The sequence below is a fragment of the Notothenia rossii genome (assembly GCF_949606895.1).
Source record: "Notothenia rossii genome assembly, chromosome: 5".
Taxonomy (NCBI): Eukaryota; Metazoa; Chordata; class Actinopteri; order Perciformes; family Nototheniidae; genus Notothenia; species Notothenia rossii.
Window position 1 is genome coordinate 60,204,034 of NC_136903.1, and position 21,317 is coordinate 60,225,350.

At 39.9% G+C, this 21,317-nt stretch overlaps 1 pseudogene across 1 annotated transcript in view; it reads right to left on the bottom strand.

Annotated features, from left to right (window-relative positions):
• The window catches only part of LOC307038849 (filamin-B-like), a 79,317-nt pseudogene that overhangs the window by 30,266 nt on the left and 27,734 nt on the right, over window positions 1-21,317 (bottom strand). The window contains exons 2-15 of the transcript XR_013810659.1: window positions 16,647-16,756; window positions 16,193-16,328; window positions 15,720-15,817; window positions 13,967-14,114; window positions 11,465-11,583; window positions 11,002-11,076; window positions 10,606-10,768; window positions 9,230-9,430; window positions 8,914-9,051; window positions 7,588-7,714; window positions 4,575-4,711; window positions 4,296-4,489; window positions 3,175-3,288; window positions 2,217-2,360 (exon numbers count right to left, since the gene is read on the bottom strand). The product of XR_013810659.1 is annotated as a filamin-B-like (transcript). The remainder of the gene's footprint in view (window positions 1-2,216; window positions 2,361-3,174; window positions 3,289-4,295; window positions 4,490-4,574; window positions 4,712-7,587; window positions 7,715-8,913; window positions 9,052-9,229; window positions 9,431-10,605; window positions 10,769-11,001; window positions 11,077-11,464; window positions 11,584-13,966; window positions 14,115-15,719; window positions 15,818-16,192; window positions 16,329-16,646; window positions 16,757-21,317) is intronic.

Here is a 21,317-nt window from a genome sequence, read left to right on the forward strand (position 1 = left end):
AATGAAAAGGTGTTTTCAGCTGAGAGCTGGGTGTGACTGTTTACTTTTTTATTCACGTACTGTGTCAACATAAAGCTGGAAAAAGGTGCAGCGGTTGCCTGCAGGCTGCTGCAGCTCACAACAAGCCTGTCGATCCATCACAGTGACATCAGCTCTAAACTTTGAAATAATAACTTTCAGACAAGTATAAACTTCTCTGCTGAAATGCTATGGACCAGTACAAATACCAGGGTAAACTTACATTTCTCAATGTAGTAGAATGTTATTGTTCGACAATGACTGCTAAGAAAAGCTTTGAACAGATATACTAAACTGCAGTGTCCAGATTTTAACCCTCATTATGTCACTTGCAAAGTCTCTAAAAGCTCCAAAGCTGCATCAACTATGTTCTTCTATAAACTTTTGGACTTTGTACCTCTGACATTTCAACACAAAGAGAGGAAAGTCCTGGCCAAGTCCTGAAGCCGGTTGGCATCATCATAAATTCCTTAGCAGCACAGAAACATATATTCAGACAGGAAGTTCCTCATGAGACTTATTTGTCCTGTGGTGGAAACAAACCGTGACAACTGGGAGAAGGGAAGACAGCTGATAAACAAGGTCAAAAACCTCATAGCTAAAACTCCAAATCTGAAAAATGAAAAAGGTGGGTACATTGCAAAGAAGACTGGTAACTGCATTTCAATTGTAAAATAAAAACCTTTCCACTTTGATTTGTTGTATATAATGAATATACTACGTTTTGGTTTTATGATTAGACTTTGATTAAATACAATGGAGCAACATATTTAAATTCTTTAAATCATATCATCATGAATGCGGATATAACATAGAGCTAAGAGAGCATCCTAAATGAATGCTTGTTAGATTAATTGTCAAGACTTTAATTATAATACATGATGTTAAAACTTGTGAAGAGGTTTTCATCCAACAGCATTAAGATTTATTTTCATTAAGAAAATAAATCTATGCTGTTTTGGTGCAGTGGTAAAAAAAGTATAAAAAGAAAAAGGTGCATGGGCAGGGGTTACAGTGCAGGGAAGACTGGGGAAGTGCATGAGGGGGTTACATACAGAACATGCTTGTTGAGGTTGAAAAAGACAAACCAAAGGTTGTTATAACAGTGCACAGACAGAGCTTACAGTGTGGTTATCTGTTATATAAAATGTGTAAATTATTTAAAAGACATACAGTTGGGTTTGTTGAACAAGTATTAAACAGTAGTGTTAGTGATGGCAGTCATGCTTATTTAGAACAGAACATTTTTATGATGAAAGTCAGGTATGCAGTTCAGATATTAAACAAATGAACACAGACTCATAGTTAAATATCACTTTGGCACAAAAACAACTGATTAACATATGTTGTACTGCTGGCTTAATAACACATAACTTGTGGTTTTAATTGGCAACACAATCTACAGGCATTTACTATATTATTCCTAACTATGTTCTCATGAGTATATAATCAGCTTAAACTAAGAATTGTTGTGTTTTTATTTCATTAGAATGAGCACTTTGCAAATACATAGAGGTTTATTGTTACCTGAAGGCCGCAGTAGTTCTGTGACCTGCTTCAAAAGGGGGCAGTGAGTGAAGGGTTCCCATGGTGGACATATTTCTTCATGTATTTTTTGAATCAATTTCTTGATTATGTTTGTTTTTACCTGAGGCAGTCCTCCTTTGTCTCTTCAAGTAGTACCCCATTCCTTTTTTGATATATGTTGTTTTTCTCGTTGTATTCTGATTAAATAGTCTTGTTTTTATAGATTTTTTATTTGATCGATTTGCTCCAAGTGTGAAAACGGTAGCACAAAGTTTAGTTAAAAGGGGTAGGAGATGAAAATCTAGAATATACATGTTTCACCCATCCATCTTCTCCCGCTTATCCGTGGTTGGGTCGCGTAGGTAGCCGTTCCCTTTTTCTGCATTCTTCTAAGAACTGACTTCAGTGCAGCTGATCTAGTAGCTGAACCTCTGCTCAGTGTATGTAGTGATGATGACCAGAGGCTTCTTAGTTTTACTGCCCCCTTCTTTAATATTCACCTGCCCCGTCTTAAAACTCCCCTTTGACTCTGATTGGATAACGCTGAAACTTTCTGCCTTAACTAAAGCTTCTGATTGGATGACCTTAGCACTTCCTGTCTTAAATGGGTCCTGGGGTTTGGGCGGGACATCTCTTCCTGTTTTAACGAGGAGCTGTGATTGGCTGCTTACCCTGAAGGGGCTGTTGGGGACGCTGACTCCTCCCCAGGTAACGGCCAAGGTGTGTTTGAGAGGGGAGGTGGGGGTGTAGGAGCAGGAGTACAGCCCCTCTCCTTTACTCCTCACCTTCACCTCCACAGGAAGTCCCTCTGCGTCCTGACAGACAGAGAGACAGAGGTCAGGTTACATTACGGTTTACGATTTCCAAAATAAAACACTGAAATCCAAAAAGTGTTTTTAGGTTTGAAGAACGATACAAACAAACTTCCTTGCTGTGTGTGTGTGTGTGTGTGTGTGTGTGTGTGTGTGTGTGTGTGTGTGTGTAGTCTTCATGTGTGTTCAGAAACTAGCTTCACGCCAAATACAACTGTCAGATTGAGTTTATTTTTCTTCTTGTACCTTCAATTGTGTTTTGCTTTCAAAAGTTTCAATGAAAAATACTCCAACAACTATTGCTACCACGAGAATTATTAAATTATCTTATTGATAAAGCACTTCAAAAACAGTCAATATACTCATCGATAATGAAAATAGTCAGAGTATAATCGTAGGCAGTATCAGAAATTCACACTTTTAAGATGCAGAAGCAGCGAACATAAGACGTGATGAGAAACAACACAAGCAAATAACGTGCGTCACACGTCTGTCTGAGAGCGGCAATTAGAGCAGAGACGAAGCAACACCTCAACACCTTCTTTTTTTCTTCCTTAATCACCACAAGAAATGTGGATCGCTTTTGTCAGAAAGAACTCTCCCGCGAGGCCTTTCTTCTTTTCCGTAACTCGTGTGTGTTTTTTCACCAAATGTGGATTAGAGTGTAGACAGTCTTGTGAATGTCCTCCTTGTGAACGATCTTGTACTGTTTGACCCCCTATTGTAGATCCTTAGTGTAATGTGCAAACAATTTGAAAACACCTAATAACCAAATAAGTATTCTGACATCTCTGAAAGTCTTATAGTGTGTCAGTACCTGAGCCGTGATCTTCAGAGGTCCCTTCCCAGCATCCTTAGCGCTGACCGTGAACTCTGCCGGTTGGCTGAGCAGGCAGCCGGTCTTCTCCAGACCTGGCCCGTAAGCCTGAACCTACAACCACAGAACCAACACTGATTCTTTCATACATACATATTTAGAGGCAAGGACCTTCTCATAGTATTCCTGTTAATTTCTTCGAATATGTACTTTTGGCGTTATAACTTTTCTAATTTGAGTATATAAGAAATAATGTAATAATCCTAAATAAGGATGTTTTTAATTGAGGTTTAAGTTTATTATTGTTTGTCTAGAAAGAATGTATATATCTTTTTTTTGTAATTGAGCACTGGTACTTTAAGAGTGTGCACCCTTGCACATGTTCAGATATTTTGGAGTCGAGTGGAAGCTAAACTGGCTGTAAAGTGATTTGTCTTTTTGACAATTAGTTTTATATCATCAACCTTAAAATACTCTGGTGTTATTACCTTCTTGTTTCACATGTGGAATAAAAGTTTGTTTTGTTTTCCAAACTTTACAATAGAAATCAAGAAGATTTCAGTAAACATCAGATAGACTCAGACCATGATGAACAGCTAAATTGCATTTCTGCAGTTACAATTATCATGCGTAAATCCGGCCAGGTTCAAATGTTTAAAACAGAAACTTTTCAAAGATAATTTTGAGTTGTATTGCAATTACAAAACGGTGGGATACTTCCGGGTTGGCCTTAAGGCTATGCAATATATCAATGTTATATTAATTGAAATACGAGGCTGGATATCGTGTTAGATTTCAGATAGCGTAATATATTTATATCGATTAACGGTTTTTAAAGGAACCATTAGAGTAAAGTGATGTCATTATTTAAACTTTCCAGACTGTTCTATCTTTTTCCTATAACCACTCTATCACTTTTTCATCAGTAGTAATGATTATTTATCATCTCATTATGTTAAAATATATTGAACCCACCAATAGTCAATTCTTTAAGATCATGACAATATCGATATTGAGGTATTTGGTCAAAAATATTGTGATTTTGTCAACATTGCCCAGCACAAGATGGCCATCAAAAAATACAACCTGCTGCTCTTCATCAGTTTTTGTGTCTTTCTGACCTTTTCAGAATCACTGGCGTTGTTGTCGGGGACGATGAAGGCCATGAAGGGGCTGTGTTCAATGTCCTCCTCATCGCAGGTCACGTGGACGGCGTACTCCCCGGCCTCCAGCGGCCAGTATCGGACATCACAGGAGCCGTCGTTCTGGTCCTCACACTCGATCTTAGCCTGAGAAGGACCCTCGATGGCAAACCCTGAAGGCACAGAAGGTGGGATTAGACTGAATGTAAAGTGGGGGTTAGCAGGATTGTGACAGCAGTAAAACCAAGAATAACTCACCAAGCACTCCAACATCAGTGCCCACGGACTCCACTACAAAGGCGGCAGGTTTACCCACAATGCCCCCCTCCAGGCCAGGACCCCAGGCCCTGATCTGCTGAGGCCCCGCTTCACGACCTACTGACACCTCGAATGGACTGAAAGAAGAAAAATACTGTCAGAAAGCATAAATCACATAGTAGTAAAGTGTGTGTGGCTTTGATAAGACAGCACACACACACACACACACACACACACACACACACACACACACACACACACACACACACACACACACACACACACACACACACACACACACACACACACACACACACCACTAATCAAATCTTCAACCGTTACTGCATCTAAGGGTGCGAGTGTGTGCGTGCGTGCGTGCGTGGTGTTCATGTGCGTTCAGAAACTAGCTTCACGCCAAATAAAACTGCCTGTTGGGATTTACCATCACACACTTTCCTTTTTCCTTTTTTCCCTCTTGCCTTCAATTGTGTCTTTGTCTAACTTTTTTAAAGTGTCTGCCAAAACGTCCCCCTACACCAACTACTACTTCTGCTGTTACTACTAAAAATAAGGAAATCAACCGTTTAAAAAAGCCAATTTAAATAGAAATAACAAGCGTTAACCAGGGTGCTTTACCATTAAAAATAACAGGGCAAAATGGCAGTTGATATACCACAACAATGCCATCCCATACTCGAATAAATATGTTATAATAACAATATAATTATTTATAATTCATCATAATAATAAGTATTACTCTAATTTATTTATTATATACTATTTTCATTAGAATAATATTTGTTTTGTAATATTTCAGCAGTAAAACACATGTGTAGCACCACCAATGCCATCTGTGCTGTATTTTAATTGGTGCATCTGTGTGAGTGAGCACTATAAACACTGTTATATCACTTCCCTTCCTAACGTGCATTTCCGAGCACACAGCTGTACAGATATTTAATCCGGCTTTCTCTCATCTGTGATTTAGCCTTCTGTAGATGATCCGTGTCCTGGTGCATCTGTAATGTATGAACACTGAGGTCTCCGGGCTACCTGTAGCTGGGAGTTCTGACAGGCTGGACATTTAACTTGGCCACATCTGGACCAAGCCTCTGAGCGGGCTGCACAGCTGCATCAGATGTGCAGCCTGCCCAGAGGTTCACCAGGTTCAAAGGCTTTACTATCATGTGCACAAAGGCCACAGTGTAGGTCGGCAACGCTTTCATTTTGAAGTTGTGAGTTTAGTGTTTTTGACCCTAAGAAACACTGATGCATGAATCAATAACAATAATCCACAGCTCCTCTCTCTGCTACAGAGGATTTAAAAAATATATATATATCCCAATGCACCCCCCCCCCCCCCAAGGCAGCACCCCCCCAAAGCAGTAAACCTAGGGGAAACACTGCTTAGACCCTCACATCGGAAAAGTAAAACCTCCCAAAGAAACCCCCCACAGTTAATGGGATAACATGGAAGAAACCTCAGGGAGAGCAACAGAGGAGGGATCCCTCTCCCAGGATGGAACGGCCAGGCAATAGATGCCATGTGTAAATAAAAAAGATAATACATTTGCAACATAGGTTGTCCAAATGCTAGAAAAGATAATATGTCTATATTTAAAAGAAAAGTAAGATGGATCAAAGTGGATATCGACAATCTTCCCAGTGATGCCAAAAAATATATGCCGTTCACAAGGCAGGACCACGACTAATGAGTTTTTCCAGTGATTTCCAAAATGTTGTATGCAAGAGCTTTGCTGAAAAATCTACTCCCAGAACTTCCAGCTCAGGACTCAAAAACTGGTTATTCAGTTAACATGAAGTGTTCTGTTCATCTGTGCACATGTGTCTGGATTTTTAAACAATTGAATCATTATGTTTTGTATCAACAAATGCGTTCATAAACATAGTTAAAGTGTTTACATGACACCCTGAAAGTACTTCAGGTAGCTTGTCCTAATTTGTATAATCTGGATAAAAAGCTTGAAACTCTCTCCCTGTCTGTCTCTGTGTCCGTCCAGCAGATAATCAGAAACAGAGATAGAACACGTTCTCTGTGTGTTACAGTATCTGGATGACCTAACAGTCAGCGCTGGATGAAATAAAACAGAAACATGCTCAAGGTCAGCTTCTCCGAACCTCCACAGATTTGAAGATTGCTTCTTCATTGTGGGAACGTTCTCTTGTGTCTGACCTCTGAGGCTGCCTGTGTGTAATTATGACTCAACAGCATTTAGACACAGGACATGACTCTGTGAAATGTTTTGCTTCATTTAATTATATATTTACAGATATTTCCCTAACATGTACAAGTTCAGAAACAGATCTTGTTTGTCTAAGTGTGGCTACTATGACTTAATAAGTGAATCAATGACTTTTTTCTCCATGACTAAGGTGTATGATAAGAGGGCAACGATGTCATTAAATTCTAACTGCTGTATTGTGCTGTAATATAATTGTGGAATATTACTGCAAAAACAAGTTTAAAAACTTGAACAAAATCTCTATTTTATGCGTTAATAAAAAGATTACAAATTGTTATACTTAAAAACATTTGGTCAACGCAGCAGTTCTGTTTTATGTACAGTCTAAATAACTTTTTTCAGTTTAAGTCATCAATGATAACAACAGGGTTCGGGAGGTTTAAGTAATTTTATTTTCTGGCTAGACTAGATTGACTAGTTTTTAAAATATTCTAATGATAAAAGACTCAAATGTAATTTTTTGCAAGGGATTTCAATGAATTACTTTGAATCAAACTATACAATAATATTTACAGTTTTAGTTAACAAAGATAAGACTTAAATGTCCACAAAGCCCTGTTTTGGTTTAGTCAACCAAACCAGGATGAGGGTCACTGAATATGATAAAAAAAACCCTATGAAGGACAAAGGACCCAGCCCGAGACTAAATAAAGAACACATCACTCCCACAGTGTTTGGCTCCAACCATTCAGATCAGGTCATGTGCTGAGGTAATTTTCTGAACACACACACACGCAGTAACAGCTCACCTCTTGGGGATGTGCTGACCCCCCCAGGTGATGGAGACGGTGAATTTTCCGGGGCCGTTGGGATAATACTCGTAGGAGAACACACCGTCCTGACTGGAGGTCAGCTTCACCGGCTCCTCGATGCCCTCTGAACACACACACACACACACACACACACACACACACACACACACACACACACACACACACACACACACACACACACACACACACACACACACACACACACACACACACACACACACACACACACACACACACACACACACACACACACACACACACACACACACACACACACACACACACACACACACACACACACACACACACACACACACACACACATTAGAGAACGTCCGGACATTTTGGAAAATATATTCTTTAGCCATCACTCTTTATTAAAATAGGAATCGTTTTGGCGAAAACTAAAAGGTACCATGGGGTCCAATTATAATTTTCCAAAGGGGGGTTCATTCAGATGTGTATCTCACACTGCACTGTAACTGTGATTCATGTAGCTTTGCTTTTAAATGAGTGTTTTTAAATGTCATTTTATATAATTGCTTTTAAATGAGTGTTTTTAGATATCATTTTATAATATGTTTCTTAAATGCTATTAATGTTTTTCATTTCTGTAAAGCACTTTGAATTGCCTTGTGTTGAAAGGTGCTAAATAAATAAACGTGCCTTTATAGGCATTGATTAAAGTTTTTTCTTTTTTTCTATTAGAAAAATGTATATATTATCTAAATACATTTTTATCCTTTTATTTATTAACAAAATACTTCTCCTCACATGATAAATAATACAATTTATACAACAATCAATAACATATTAATATAGTCAATAATAATAAATAAAATATTTATTAAAAAAGGAAAGATGTATCTTAGGAAAACTGATCATCCCTCTGCATTTACCTTTCATAAACAAATGTGAAATGAAGATGTATCCTCTGGGGATCAACCATGTCTGGATAAATGCCACCAACACCATATTTCATTTTTTTGGTGGCAATTTTTGAAATAATTACATCAATTTTGGGGGGACTTTCCAGCGCTCTGGAGTTATTGGAAGTCTAAAAGAATCCTATGCAGCACTGGGAACTAATTGTACAAACAGCACCAGCCACAAATAACACACTTAAATTAGTGTAGTCCTATCTTTATCTGCAGTTGTGCAGACATACCAGTTTAACAGAGACAACAGAAAAAGGTGCAAAAGATTCCAATGTCGCTTTCAGGTTAAAATGTCAATGTTGAAATAAAGCTTCAAATGTTTGGGTGTAGTCCTTTCAATTAACTCTGCAGTGTAAACACTCACTGGGTCCTTTGACGACGACCTTCAGCTCTCCACTGCCGGCGTTCTTGGTGTCCACCTTGAAGTCCCCGACCTGCTTCACTCTCATTCCTGCCGGCTGCAGCCCCCGCCCCGTGGCCCGGCACGCTCCCGGCATGCAGGCTGCTCAGACCCAGAGAAACACACACATCAGGAGAGGAGACGCATTACAGGAAGGTTCAGTAGGGCCATGATTATTTTACCATACACAGCATTTAGCCGATTAACAATAAATACAATCAGCCGTGAAGATAAAACAGCAAGGATACTGCAAGTTCATTAGCTTAAAGAAAGGACTCACCGGGGCCCACATCCACGCTGAAGGGGCTCTTGGGGATCCCCGCCCCTCCGAAGCTGACGGTGACGGTGTGGGGGCCGGCCTGGGTGGGCTTGTATGTGCAGCGGTAGGTGCTGTCGCCCTTGTCCTCCATCATCACCTCCACGACGTGCTGCCGGCCCTGAGGGTCTCGGATCATGGCCGTCACGTCCCCTGTACCGGCCCCTGCTCAGAAAAATCACCAGTCAGCCTTATACCTCAGTCACTGCAGTAACTTGAATATATTGAAATGGTGAAAACACATCACCCATGCTGAAAATATGATAACAGATAGAGAAATGTTTTGTTAAGCCAGTAGAAGAAATGCTCAGATCTTTTAGTTCAGTAAAAGTTGCGCAATTATTAAGTAAAAGTACAATAGTATTAGCATTGAAAAAGTCAAAGCACTCAACCACAGCTGATAAAGATGGAGCTCATCTTAACCTGAAGTTATTTATAAATGTGAATGTATGTCTTATGTAAAAGAACTAGTAAAAAAGCTAAACTAAAGCTTCAAATAAATATATTGGAGTATAAGTCTAGAGTAGCATTACATCAAAAGAAAAAGTAGCGGGAAATTGAACTTAAATACCGAATTATAGTAATTTAAACAGGGGTAAAACATTAACAGCGTGCGCTGCCATTCAGGGGGAGAAGGTTTAGTTTGAATGTGACAACATCTCTGTTTTTCTGGAAACAGAGGGATCTGCACAGTTCTGAATGACATCTTTAAAATAAAAAACATTTCTGAACTACCGGCACCCACTGAGCTGAATCTACAGTAGCTATTAAACTTACAAACAAATAGGTATATAACCAAAGGGTAATGTTGTGGTATATAAAAAAATAGGATGAAAAGATTTTTTTTTTTTTTATAAAAGAAAGATGCGCTTAACATCTTAAAAAAAAAAAACTTGATGCTGTAGGTTTATAAAAAAACAGAGGTGCACAACAGTGCTTTTGTGCTTTAAGCGACAACAAAAATGACATCATTTGTATCTCAGTGATACTCCAGGAACACTGCAGCAAGCATACATCTTATCGAAGGATTTAAATATGATTTCACTTTCAGTGGAACTGCAGGACAGAGTCCACAAAAATGTCTTATCTTAACGTAACAGAAAAAGTTCCTCCTTCTGCTGTATAGATAAGGTAATAAGTAACTAATAAATACTGTGACTTCATTTGTAATGAGTACAGTAGAAAGGAAAAGCTTTTACTCAGTATTCCTGACAAGCTGACTCATGTCAAGAAGCCTCCGGTGTGTGTTACACAGAGAACAATGAGCGGGGGGAACTGTGTGTGTGTGTGTGTGTGTGTGTGTGTGTGTGTGTGTGTGTGTGTGTGTGTGTGTGTCTGACCTGCAGTGTAGATGTCGAAGTAGGTGGGTTTGTTGGCGATGTTGCCCACAGATTCGACTCCCGGGCCTTTCACTGTGACCTTGGAGGCGTCGCCCAGCGCCTTGTCCACGCTCACCTCAAAGGGACTTTTGGGAATCTGCTGGCCAGCAAACATCACCGTTACCTAGGAAACAAAAACAAATGAAATTGATGTTAGAGCATGAATGATAATGATAAAACTTCCTTCCACAGAATTTCAGATCTTAAATAGTTAAGTAATGAGTTAAGTAGCCAAGTTTGACTTTAAAAACAATTTTACTCAGTTGTATGGCAAAGAAAAAATACATTAAGAGCTAAATACATTTAACCTTTTTTAATGTATTTTTACATGTTTACAGAAAGAGAAATGACCCTTACCTTGTGAGTTCCCATGACTTGAGGAATATACGTGACGCTGAGCGTCTTCTTGCCCTCATTAGGCTCCGCCTTCAGCTGTTGGACACAGAGAAATACTGTTTTTAGGACGAAACGAACAGCCAAATAAGCTTATACCACATCTCCCCCAATTTAGAAGAAACACAAAAATATATACTTTTAAATAACATTTGACTGAAATTAAGAAATGTAGATGTTTTTTCCATTTGAAGAAATTCTCATATAGAAAATAAAAGTAATATGGTAATGAAAAATGATATTAAAGTAAACATAATAACTCAAACTTAACTTGAACAAAAGCTAAAATGAAACCTCCTCTTGCATCTGTAGGATTATCACATGATAGTTTTTTGAATGTTTTTAATCACTGACAGACCTGGGAGTTGATAAACATTGTTTCTCAATATGGCTCCTATATATCTCTACAGATATTCTGGGGCCGTACCTCCTCTCTGGTGCCGTCGGGATGGTCAAGGTAGACGGTGACCTGCCCCTGCCCAGCGCTGAACGTGTCCACAGTGAACACGGCCGGACGCAGCACCCGGTTCCCTGTCGGCTCGATACCTGCAGGAGAACACAACAACACAGTCAGTAAACATTAATGTTACTTCTTACTTACTGCATCACTTACCTGCTGTATATCTGCACTCACATACCAATACATATAGATAGTTATACTGCTGACCACACTGCAGTTCTGACCTTAAGACAATCCATATTTATCAGTGTAACTGTCTGTATAAATCTGATTATATATATATATATATATATATATATATATATATATATATACAGGACTGTCTCAGAAAATTAGAATATTGTGATAAAGTTCTTTATTTTCTGTAATGCAATTAAAAAAACAAAAATGTCATACATTCTGGATTCATTACAAATCAACTGAAATATTGCAAGCCTTTTATTATTTTAATATTGCTGATTATGGCATACAGCTTAAGAAAACTCAAAAATCCTATCTCAAAAAATTAGAATAGTTCCTCAGACCAAGTAAAAAAAAAAGATTTATAACAGCAAAACACAATCAAACATTTGAAAATGTCCATTAATGCACTCAGTACTTGGTTGGGAATCCTTTTGCACGGATTACTGCATCAATGCGGCGTGGCATGGAGGCAATCAGCCTGTGGCATTGCTGAGGTGTTATGGATGCCCAGGATGCTTCAATAGCGGCCTTTAGCTCATTAGCATTGTTGGGTCTGGTGTCTTTCAGCTTCTTCTTCACAATACCCCACATATTCTCTATGGGGTTCAGGTCAGGGGAATTTGCAGGCCAATCGAGGACAGTAATGCCATGGTCAGTACACCAGTTACTGGTGGTTTTGGCACTGTGGGCAGGTGCCAGATCATGCTGGAAAATGAATTCCTCATCTCCATAGAGCTTTTCAGCAGACGGAAGCATGTAGTGCTCTAAAATCTCTTGGTACACAGCTGCATTTACTCTGGGCTTGATGAAACACAGTGGACCAACACCAGCAGCTGACATGGCTCCCCAAACCATCGCTGACTGTGGGAACTTCACACTGGATTTCAAGCAACTTGGATTTTGCTCCTCTCCAGCCTTTCTCCAGACTCTGGCGCCTTGACTTCCAAATGAAATACAAAACTTGCTTTCGTCTGAAAAGAGGACTTTGGACCACTGTGCAACTGTCCAGTGCTTCTTTTCCTTAGCCCAAGTCAGACGCCTCTTCCGTTGTCTTGAGTTCAGAAGTGGCTTGACCATGGGAATACGGCTATTGTAGCCCATTTCCCGGACACGTCTGTGAACAGTGACTTTTGATACCTGGACTCCAGCTTCAGTCCACTGTCTTTGAAGCTCCCCCAAATTCTGGAAGCGACTCTTCTTCACAATGCTGTTAAGGCTGCGGTCATCTCTCTTGGTTGTGCAGCGTTTCCTGCCACATTTCCCCCTTCCAACAGACTTTTTGTGGATGTGCTTTGAAACTGCACTCTGTGAACAGCTTGCTCTTTGAGAAATTTCTTTTTGTGTCTTACCCTCCTGATGGAGGGTGTCAATGACGGTCCTCTGGACAGCAGTCAGATCAGCAGTCTTCCCCATACTTGTGATTTAGTTTACTGAACCAAGCTGAGTGTTTTTCAAGGCTCAGGAAACCCTTGCAGGTGTTTCGAGTTAATTAGACGATTCAAGTGATTCGTTGAACACCCTACTAGTATACTTTTTCATGATATTCTAATATTTAGAGATAGGATATTTGAGTTTTCTTAAGCTGTATGCCATAATCAGCAATATTAAAATAATAAAAGGCTTGCAATATTTCAGTTGATTTGTAATGAATCCAGAATGTATGACATTTTTGTTTTTTTAATTGCATTACAGAAAATAAAGAACTTTATCACAATATTCTAATTTTCTGAGACAGTCCTGTATATGACACAGACTTTTGGCAATATTCTACTTTCTGCACTATATATTGGAGCTTTTTCATACACCCTAACTCTTGATTCTATATTCATTTAACAATAATAATAATAATAATATAATGACAAAAACTTGAAAATGAATCCAGTTTCAGATCCATGAGTTTAAAAGTACATCAGCGGTCAAAAAAATATAATATGTGACGTGGTTTGGTGTGTGTGTGTGTGTGTGTGTGTGTGTGTGTGTGTGTGTGTGTGTGTGTGTGTGTGTGTGTGTGTGTGTGCTGCTTCCTGTAACAATTTCAAGGTAATTTCTTCCTGCAGGCTACAATTGGTGTGTGTGTGTGTCAGATACAGAGTGGCTTTCTTTGTTCACACTAACAGCTGCTCACTTCCTCACATTGTAAGTCAGACCAGTGTTCCATTAGCATTCACACACTCGGAGGAATAGGTCACACACACACTTTTTAAAATATATCTGCAAAAATATAATGAACTATGAACAGTGTGTGTTCTATTCAACCATTTAGTTTTTCAGTGTTAGTGTGTGTACCTGGTCCGTATGCGCGGGCCTTCTTGGGGTTGAGTTTGGGTTTGAGAGGGGCTCCTGGCTTCAGTTTGGCCTTGGGGAACTGAGACAGGTAGGTCATCACCGACTGCTCGTCCACACTGGGGTCCATGATCTCCTCTGGAGTTATCACCTGCACACACACCAAGACGGGTCAGAATTAGGATAATAAACTTACCTAAATCTGTTAATCATTCAAAATCTCTAAAATCAGATTTGGACTGTCAGTGTGTATGTGGCTAATCTCTTTTATTTAAATTTAAAAAACAAAAAGATCAGACAGATGGTACTTTCTAATTCGATAGTAATTGGTTTCTGGTCAATCATTGTAATATTTTGGAAATGATTTGAAGAACATGAATATCCATAACAAATACCAAATATAAAGTAGTAAATCACATTTTATTTCATGTATTTAAGTCAACTTTACTTTAAATCAAAATGAAATTGTTGCTGTCTATAATCATCTATGATACAATATATCAAATATTATTTCACATGACAAACTAATGATAAAACACTATTATAACAATTATAGCATTAATAATAATTAGGAAACATCACAATTGATCATTTCAAGGTTTTCCTTCACAGGAAAATAGGGATTTAGTAAAGTGTTGGACTATAAATGAACCATTTACTAAAGATGATCATAAAAACCTTTACAAAACAAACTTTGCTTCTCCCCGTGTTGCCGAGAGACCCAGAGCTACTAACTGAAGTAAACCGTTGATGTGAATCACTAGAAAGCATTTATTGACACATATTATCCACATTGCAGCGATACGAAGTGAAATGAGGATTAGGCACTTTTCCTTTTAAGATTTCCCTTCATTGAGACCAAAGAGCCCAAAGCAGAAAAGGCCGGTATGTGGCAGGGAAGTCCTGAACTCTGTCACACCATACAGTCCCTGTCTTCTTATTCTGATCAGGTTATTTTCCCCACACGTCACTCTGCTTCACATGCTCAGCTGTCGGATATTAAAAAACCTCTTTATAATGTCAGATCTTTGAATGGAATTAACTCATTTTCCACCATCATGGGTGTGAGGTTTGTCAGTTTTGTTTTCTCTGGAGGAGACTTCCTATGGGTGTCAGCAGACTAACAGGAAGCAGAGCATAACGTAATGCAGCCGTGGCACAAATTACCATTCCACTATGAATATGAAGTCAGATTTCTTTCACTTAATAACTGCTGGAGTTGTTCTATATACTGAAGGAAGGGCTTAAAAGTTAAGTGACAAACATAAGCTTTAATATCTGCAGCAGTTATTCCAAAGTGACATAAATACTTTCCTAATCATTTCCCCAAGAACAGTCTTTTGTTACATAAGCCATTATAATACATTTCCGTTTCAGCTCAGGTTGCATCCTCTTGCTTTAAAACAAACATGTGTAAACCAAACAGCGTCTGTGAGGAGCTGACTTTTGACCTCTGGAGGAAATCACAGCAGAGCTACTTCTGTTCTGAAAGGCTGCACCACTCAGAGATAATGTGATGGTCATCAGCTGTTTGCACAGTGCAAGATGCAAAGCCCCTGCATCTAAATGTATTAGAGCTTAGCATTGTTAGCATTCAAGGCTACAGTAATAATGAATTTAATTTGTTATATTCGTTATTTTCTGTTATAAATTAAATTAAAAGGGAAAAGTCTGTATGTCATGATTTAAAAAATGTAATAAAAATACAAATGAAAGGTAAACAAATGTAAATGTGTAATGTAAAGAGGAATCTAACCTGCGGGATGCCCAGCCAGTCGTCAGCCAGCTGCATGGCCTCTGTGGCGTTCATCACTGGTTTCACTGGATCCCAGGTCTCCCAGTCGGGACACAGGCCTGCAAACACACACATAATTTAATAATATAAATAAAATAGATACATAAGTAAAACATTGTTTTGTATACTTTTCACACACACACACACACACACACACACACACACACACACACACACACACACACACACACACACACACACACACACACACACACACACACACACACACACACACACACACACACACACACACACACACACACACACACACACACACACACACACACACACACACACACACACACACACACACACACACACACACACACACACACACACACACACACACACACACACACACACACACACACACACACACACACACACACACACACACACACACACACACACACACACACACACACACACACAACCTGGTGCACAGCTGTCCACCAGCGCTCCCAGGGCCATGCCGTTCCTCCAGTCCTTGCTGAAGTTTTTGATCGGCATGTCAGGGACTTTGTTCTGGATCCAGCCCAGCAGACGCTGCTTAGGTGTCTTTGACTCTGCCTGCAACAACAAGCACCAGTCAGTCACATTTCTCACAGCGGTTTGTAATTGTGATGTATTGTCTTTTTAATTTTCAGGTTATAACATTTAAAAAAATTATTTATGTAACAATGAACATGTTTTGTTTGCTTTGTGTTGTCAATGAGTGTATTGATTGTAATGTCTCTTTAAAAAATGTGAGACCATCCACAACGTTCTCAGTGTCCAATTACCCAAACACGACATTCAGAGAATTTTCAAATAATTCAACATAGCACCTTTATTTATTTTTTCTGAAGTCATGAGACAGATACAAGTCCAAATGAAATCTTCTGTTACCTCTTCTTCATCGCCCTCCCAGACTGGCATGGAGATGGAGTAATGCAGAATCAGAGTCCAGATCATACCCAGGATCAGCTTCAGGTTGCCATCCACGATGGCTTTAGAGTCTGAAGAAGGAGGGGAGAATTTTAACATACATATATAAAATATATATAAAAGTATTTTTAAAGGCCTTGTGACCCTATGGCGTGGTCTAATTCCCAAATCATAAGTTGAGTACACTTTAGCAGCATGTAACTGAGGAAAATAACTTTAATGATAATAAAACATGATTGACATTTCAAGTCTCATTGAGCTGATTTTCTAAACATATAAAATAAAAAAATAACAGGGGCCACCGAGAAGGTTAAACATGATTAAAGTAAAATCCAACACGACAAAACTCAGGGAGAGAAAGAAAATAATATGATATTGAGATATTAACAACTTCATTTAAAGATCCCATGTCATGGCCATTTCTACTGATCATAATTCCATTGTTGAGGTCTACTAGAATAGATTTACATTGTTCAATGTTCCAAAATCACATTGGTTTCTCATACAGCATCTCTGTATAGTATGTGGATTCACTCTCTGTCCTAAACGGCTTGTTGGAGCTCCTGCCCCCACCTTCCAATGAGCCCACTGTGCTCTGATTGGTCAGCTCGCCCACTCTGTTCTGATGAGTCCACCACCGTTACAGCGGAACATCAGTGGTTATGGCCCATTCCCATTCCGCACCCTACACCTCCGTTTGCGCGTTCACGCGGAGGGTCCGCCATATTGAGGGCTGTTACAAAGCAACGAGTGTGGAGCGGTGTGAAGGGGGAGTGGGCTATCAAGCCCTCAAACAGCGAGTCTGCAGCGGTGCTGACTTGAGACCGGTCTCTACCTGACCGGAGTCACGCTGTGTGTGTGTCCGTCAGGAAACAAGCTGTATACAAGTAGTTCCAGCAAACATCCACTGATAAACTGCGATGTTAACAACCTCATGATAACCTCATATGTTTTTAACTTAGGATCATACCTGTGTTTAGTCTAGAAAAAGGTAAATGTGTACATTTTATTATAAAGTTGTGTATATTTACAGACCGTTGCAAAAAACTAAGAAGCTTATAAACATCAGGTTTAAAACTAAAAGAGCTTTGAAACACAATGAAAGATGTTTGGAGTTTTATTTGAGTTTTTCATTTAAACTTTTTGTCGAAGAGATGCTGATTTGAAACCGTTGTTAGATACAGTTACGGCATTTCCTGTTTCTGCCGGAGAGAGGGGAGGCCGTCCCAAAGCTTGCTGCTGTATTTACTCCCTACACCTGACAGGAGGGAGCCTCGTTGAGCTGCGAGTGTGGCTACAGACGGAGTTCACTCCGTCACGGAGGGGTAGGTTCGAGGGAGTGGTTTGGGCCTATGTGTTACAATGGTGTTTGTTAGCAACCAGAAAAGGACACCAGTAATGACAAACAGATGAGAAGGCTGCGTGGGGTCTGGGTGCCGTGTTGGCGGGACGTTGCGGGGCTCGCTGCTGGAGCGGACAGTGTGAGCTGGGTTACTGGTGTCGTTTCCTGATTGCTGTGTGGGGTCTGCGGGACAGCAGGACACGGCGAAGCCCGGCCCGAGCACACACACAGACTCACAGCCCGCTGTCTCAGGCTGAGAAATCCGGAGCTGCAGCTGAGAAAAATAAGGCTGAGTGCGTGTGCGTGTGTGTGAGAGGAGCTCCGCGGATTGGTCCATTTAGAAAAAGAGAAATCTCCAACGAGGCGTTCTTGGGCAGCACAGACAGGTCTTTTCTGTGTTAGAGTTGTACTCGCTACAGGGTGTACTTTGAGGGTTTGTGACTCTTCAGACCGTTTACATGCAGAAAAACCTTCATAACACACAAGGGGACGGGTAATAACTGGAAAAGCATGTCATGGGACCTTTAAGTTTGTATTGCCAGAAAAGTTTAACTGCAGAAACCACAGCCTCAACTTCTGATCAACCTGTATGTCATCCTACTGCAGAAAACTGAGGCTTATTTCAGATGGGGAAGAAAATGGTGCCACACTGAGCCCAGATGGAGATAAAAACCTGTTCCCAGTTAACTGTCAATATCCAGGTTTTACCTTTTTTTGCAGAGCAGAACCGAGTGCAGCAGGGTAACGTTACTCATTAATCAGACCTCACTGTACCAGCTGGTACCACACACACACACTAATCTTTGGTTGCAGCACACCGAGTTCAGAATGAAAAAGACAAAACATTCCAGTCATTTTTAATCTCCGTCTACATTCCTCTTTCCTATAATAACAATGTGTTCATTAAAGGGAAACTCATTTATAATTGTCTGCTTCCTTGCTCTATAAACTCTATAGTTTTAAAGTTTGTAGGGCGGGGTGAAATATGTCAAGGACATCAGGGTAAATCTGAGATTTCTGTACAGTATGATAAGAAACACAAAAAATAAAGAAAAAATTGACACGGAATGGAAATATACAAAAAACCAAGGCAAAAAAAACAATATATTAAAGTTTAAAATGAATTGAAATTTTAATAGAGGCATTTTACAGAAATATGCAAAATATAAGAAGGATGAGCAGTATAAAAATGAAGAAGATTTGTACACGCATTAAAGTAACTATGTTGTCCTTTTATATGTTGTCCTGAATCAGAAGCAGATCTTGTTTTGATGTCTGCCAAGTAGGAGAAGGTTTAGGCTTGTGCTCTTTCTGTGCAGGATTTCTGGATAAGTACAGGTCTGGTTTTCATGGAACTTGTTGGAAAGAAGGATACATTGCATGATCAATCCTGCAACTATTTTAGTTAATGACATCTTCCTCCCATATTAGTAGAGGTTCTCTTCATATCAGGCAAGCTGTGGCTCCTCCATTACAAAATGCTGCAAAAAAACAGCCTCAGCTTCATTAAAGTTATAGCAGCACACCCTGTGTGTGTGTGTGTGTGTGTGTGTGTGTGTGTGTGTGTGTGTGTGTGTAATAAATCCTATGGTGAATGTGCAGCTCTGCTCCACTGTCAGCAGACCAGCTGTGCTAAAAACATGTTTCAGCAACTCAGGTTTAGGTGGAGCTTTGGGAGACTGCTGCCTCAACCACGGGTGACACAACACTGAGGGAGGATACACTTCACAACACAGGAGAGGTTGCGACATCCTGCTTTCTACATTCCTAATCTCTGTTTTCCCCTCTTCTAACTCTATCATTCTCTCTACTTTTTCTCACACTTTCTTTCTCCTGACACACACACACACACACACACACACACACACACACACACACACACACACACACACACACACACACACACACACACACACACACACACACACACACACACACACACACACACACACACACACACACACACACACACACACACACACACACACACACACACACACACACACACACACACACACAGTTAAAGCTTGAGAAAGAGATTAACAGGATCTCTTAATTTGTAACAGTTTCCTCAAACAGATTTCCTCACTTCCCTTTGGTTTAGGGGGTTCTAACCTTTTTGGATTGAGGCCAATAAAACCAATTATATCTTTGACCCATTGTCTCCTTTTGCATAACTCTTTGGGTCATTACCCCGTCAAACAATGTTTTTTTTTGACCGTCTACATTTACAAGAGGCGAAAAACAAAGGTCAGGGAAAAGTTTTCAAACCTCCCTGTAAGAACAGGGGTTCCATTTTATGAGGGGTATCCAGTAGGGTTGTCATTTTTCCCAAAAAGTAATAAATTGTCATAATTTGACAGTCTTTTGCCCCTTTCACACCAACGCGGTTCCCGTTCTAGCTCCGTGCTTGCGCTCTTCTGGTTCGGAACCGGTTCTTCTTTTCAGGCCCCGTTTTGTTCACACCGCCCAGAGCCCGACTGGTGCTGCCGCGTCATGACGTCACCGTTTACGTCGGGTCGATGATCGTGTTGCTTTTAATCATACGAAACCAGATTAAATTAAATAACGACTTCTCCAACCTTATATTTTTCTCCAGAGTGCCGTGATTCATTGTTTATTAATGTATTTCAGCTGCATTTACCGACCGCTGCAGTGCTGCTCGCTGTTTGGCATCACAACGCTGTTATGAAAGTTCCTCTGGTATAAAATGGGTGATGTTAGCATAGCAACCGAAGCTAAATTGACTATCTTGACTACTTGTTGCTATCCTATTGTGGCATAAGCCGTTTTCTACGGGCTGATTTTACCGGCGTATTTCTTTTATTATGATTCTACTTGTGATAGTCGGACACGACAACCTGTGCAGCCCATCTATTGATTCCATCCGATAGCTGCTATAATACAAAACAAAACGTCTGCCTGCTCTCCCAAATGATCAATAAAAGCGAACGGATGGTCAAAGTAAGGTACAAATACATAGAATCACACAAAGCCTGGTTAGTGTTGCCTGACTTTATAAAGTGTGTTTTTTTTTTAAGTGTGTGGTTGCGTTCTAGTCACTTTGCTCAGCACTACTGCTTGTTAAAACTTTCATTTTCCGTACTCGTCATAAACTGTTATTGCTCAGGTTGATTCTTGTTTTCTAAGAAACCTGACAATTTAAAAAACAACAACTGCAAAAACAATAATAAGTAAAACTGAGATTGTTCTTGTCAGAACTTTGGTTTGGTGCACTATCAATATCGATTAAGGAAGTTGTGAATCATGAATCGATTTCCCCCCGACGC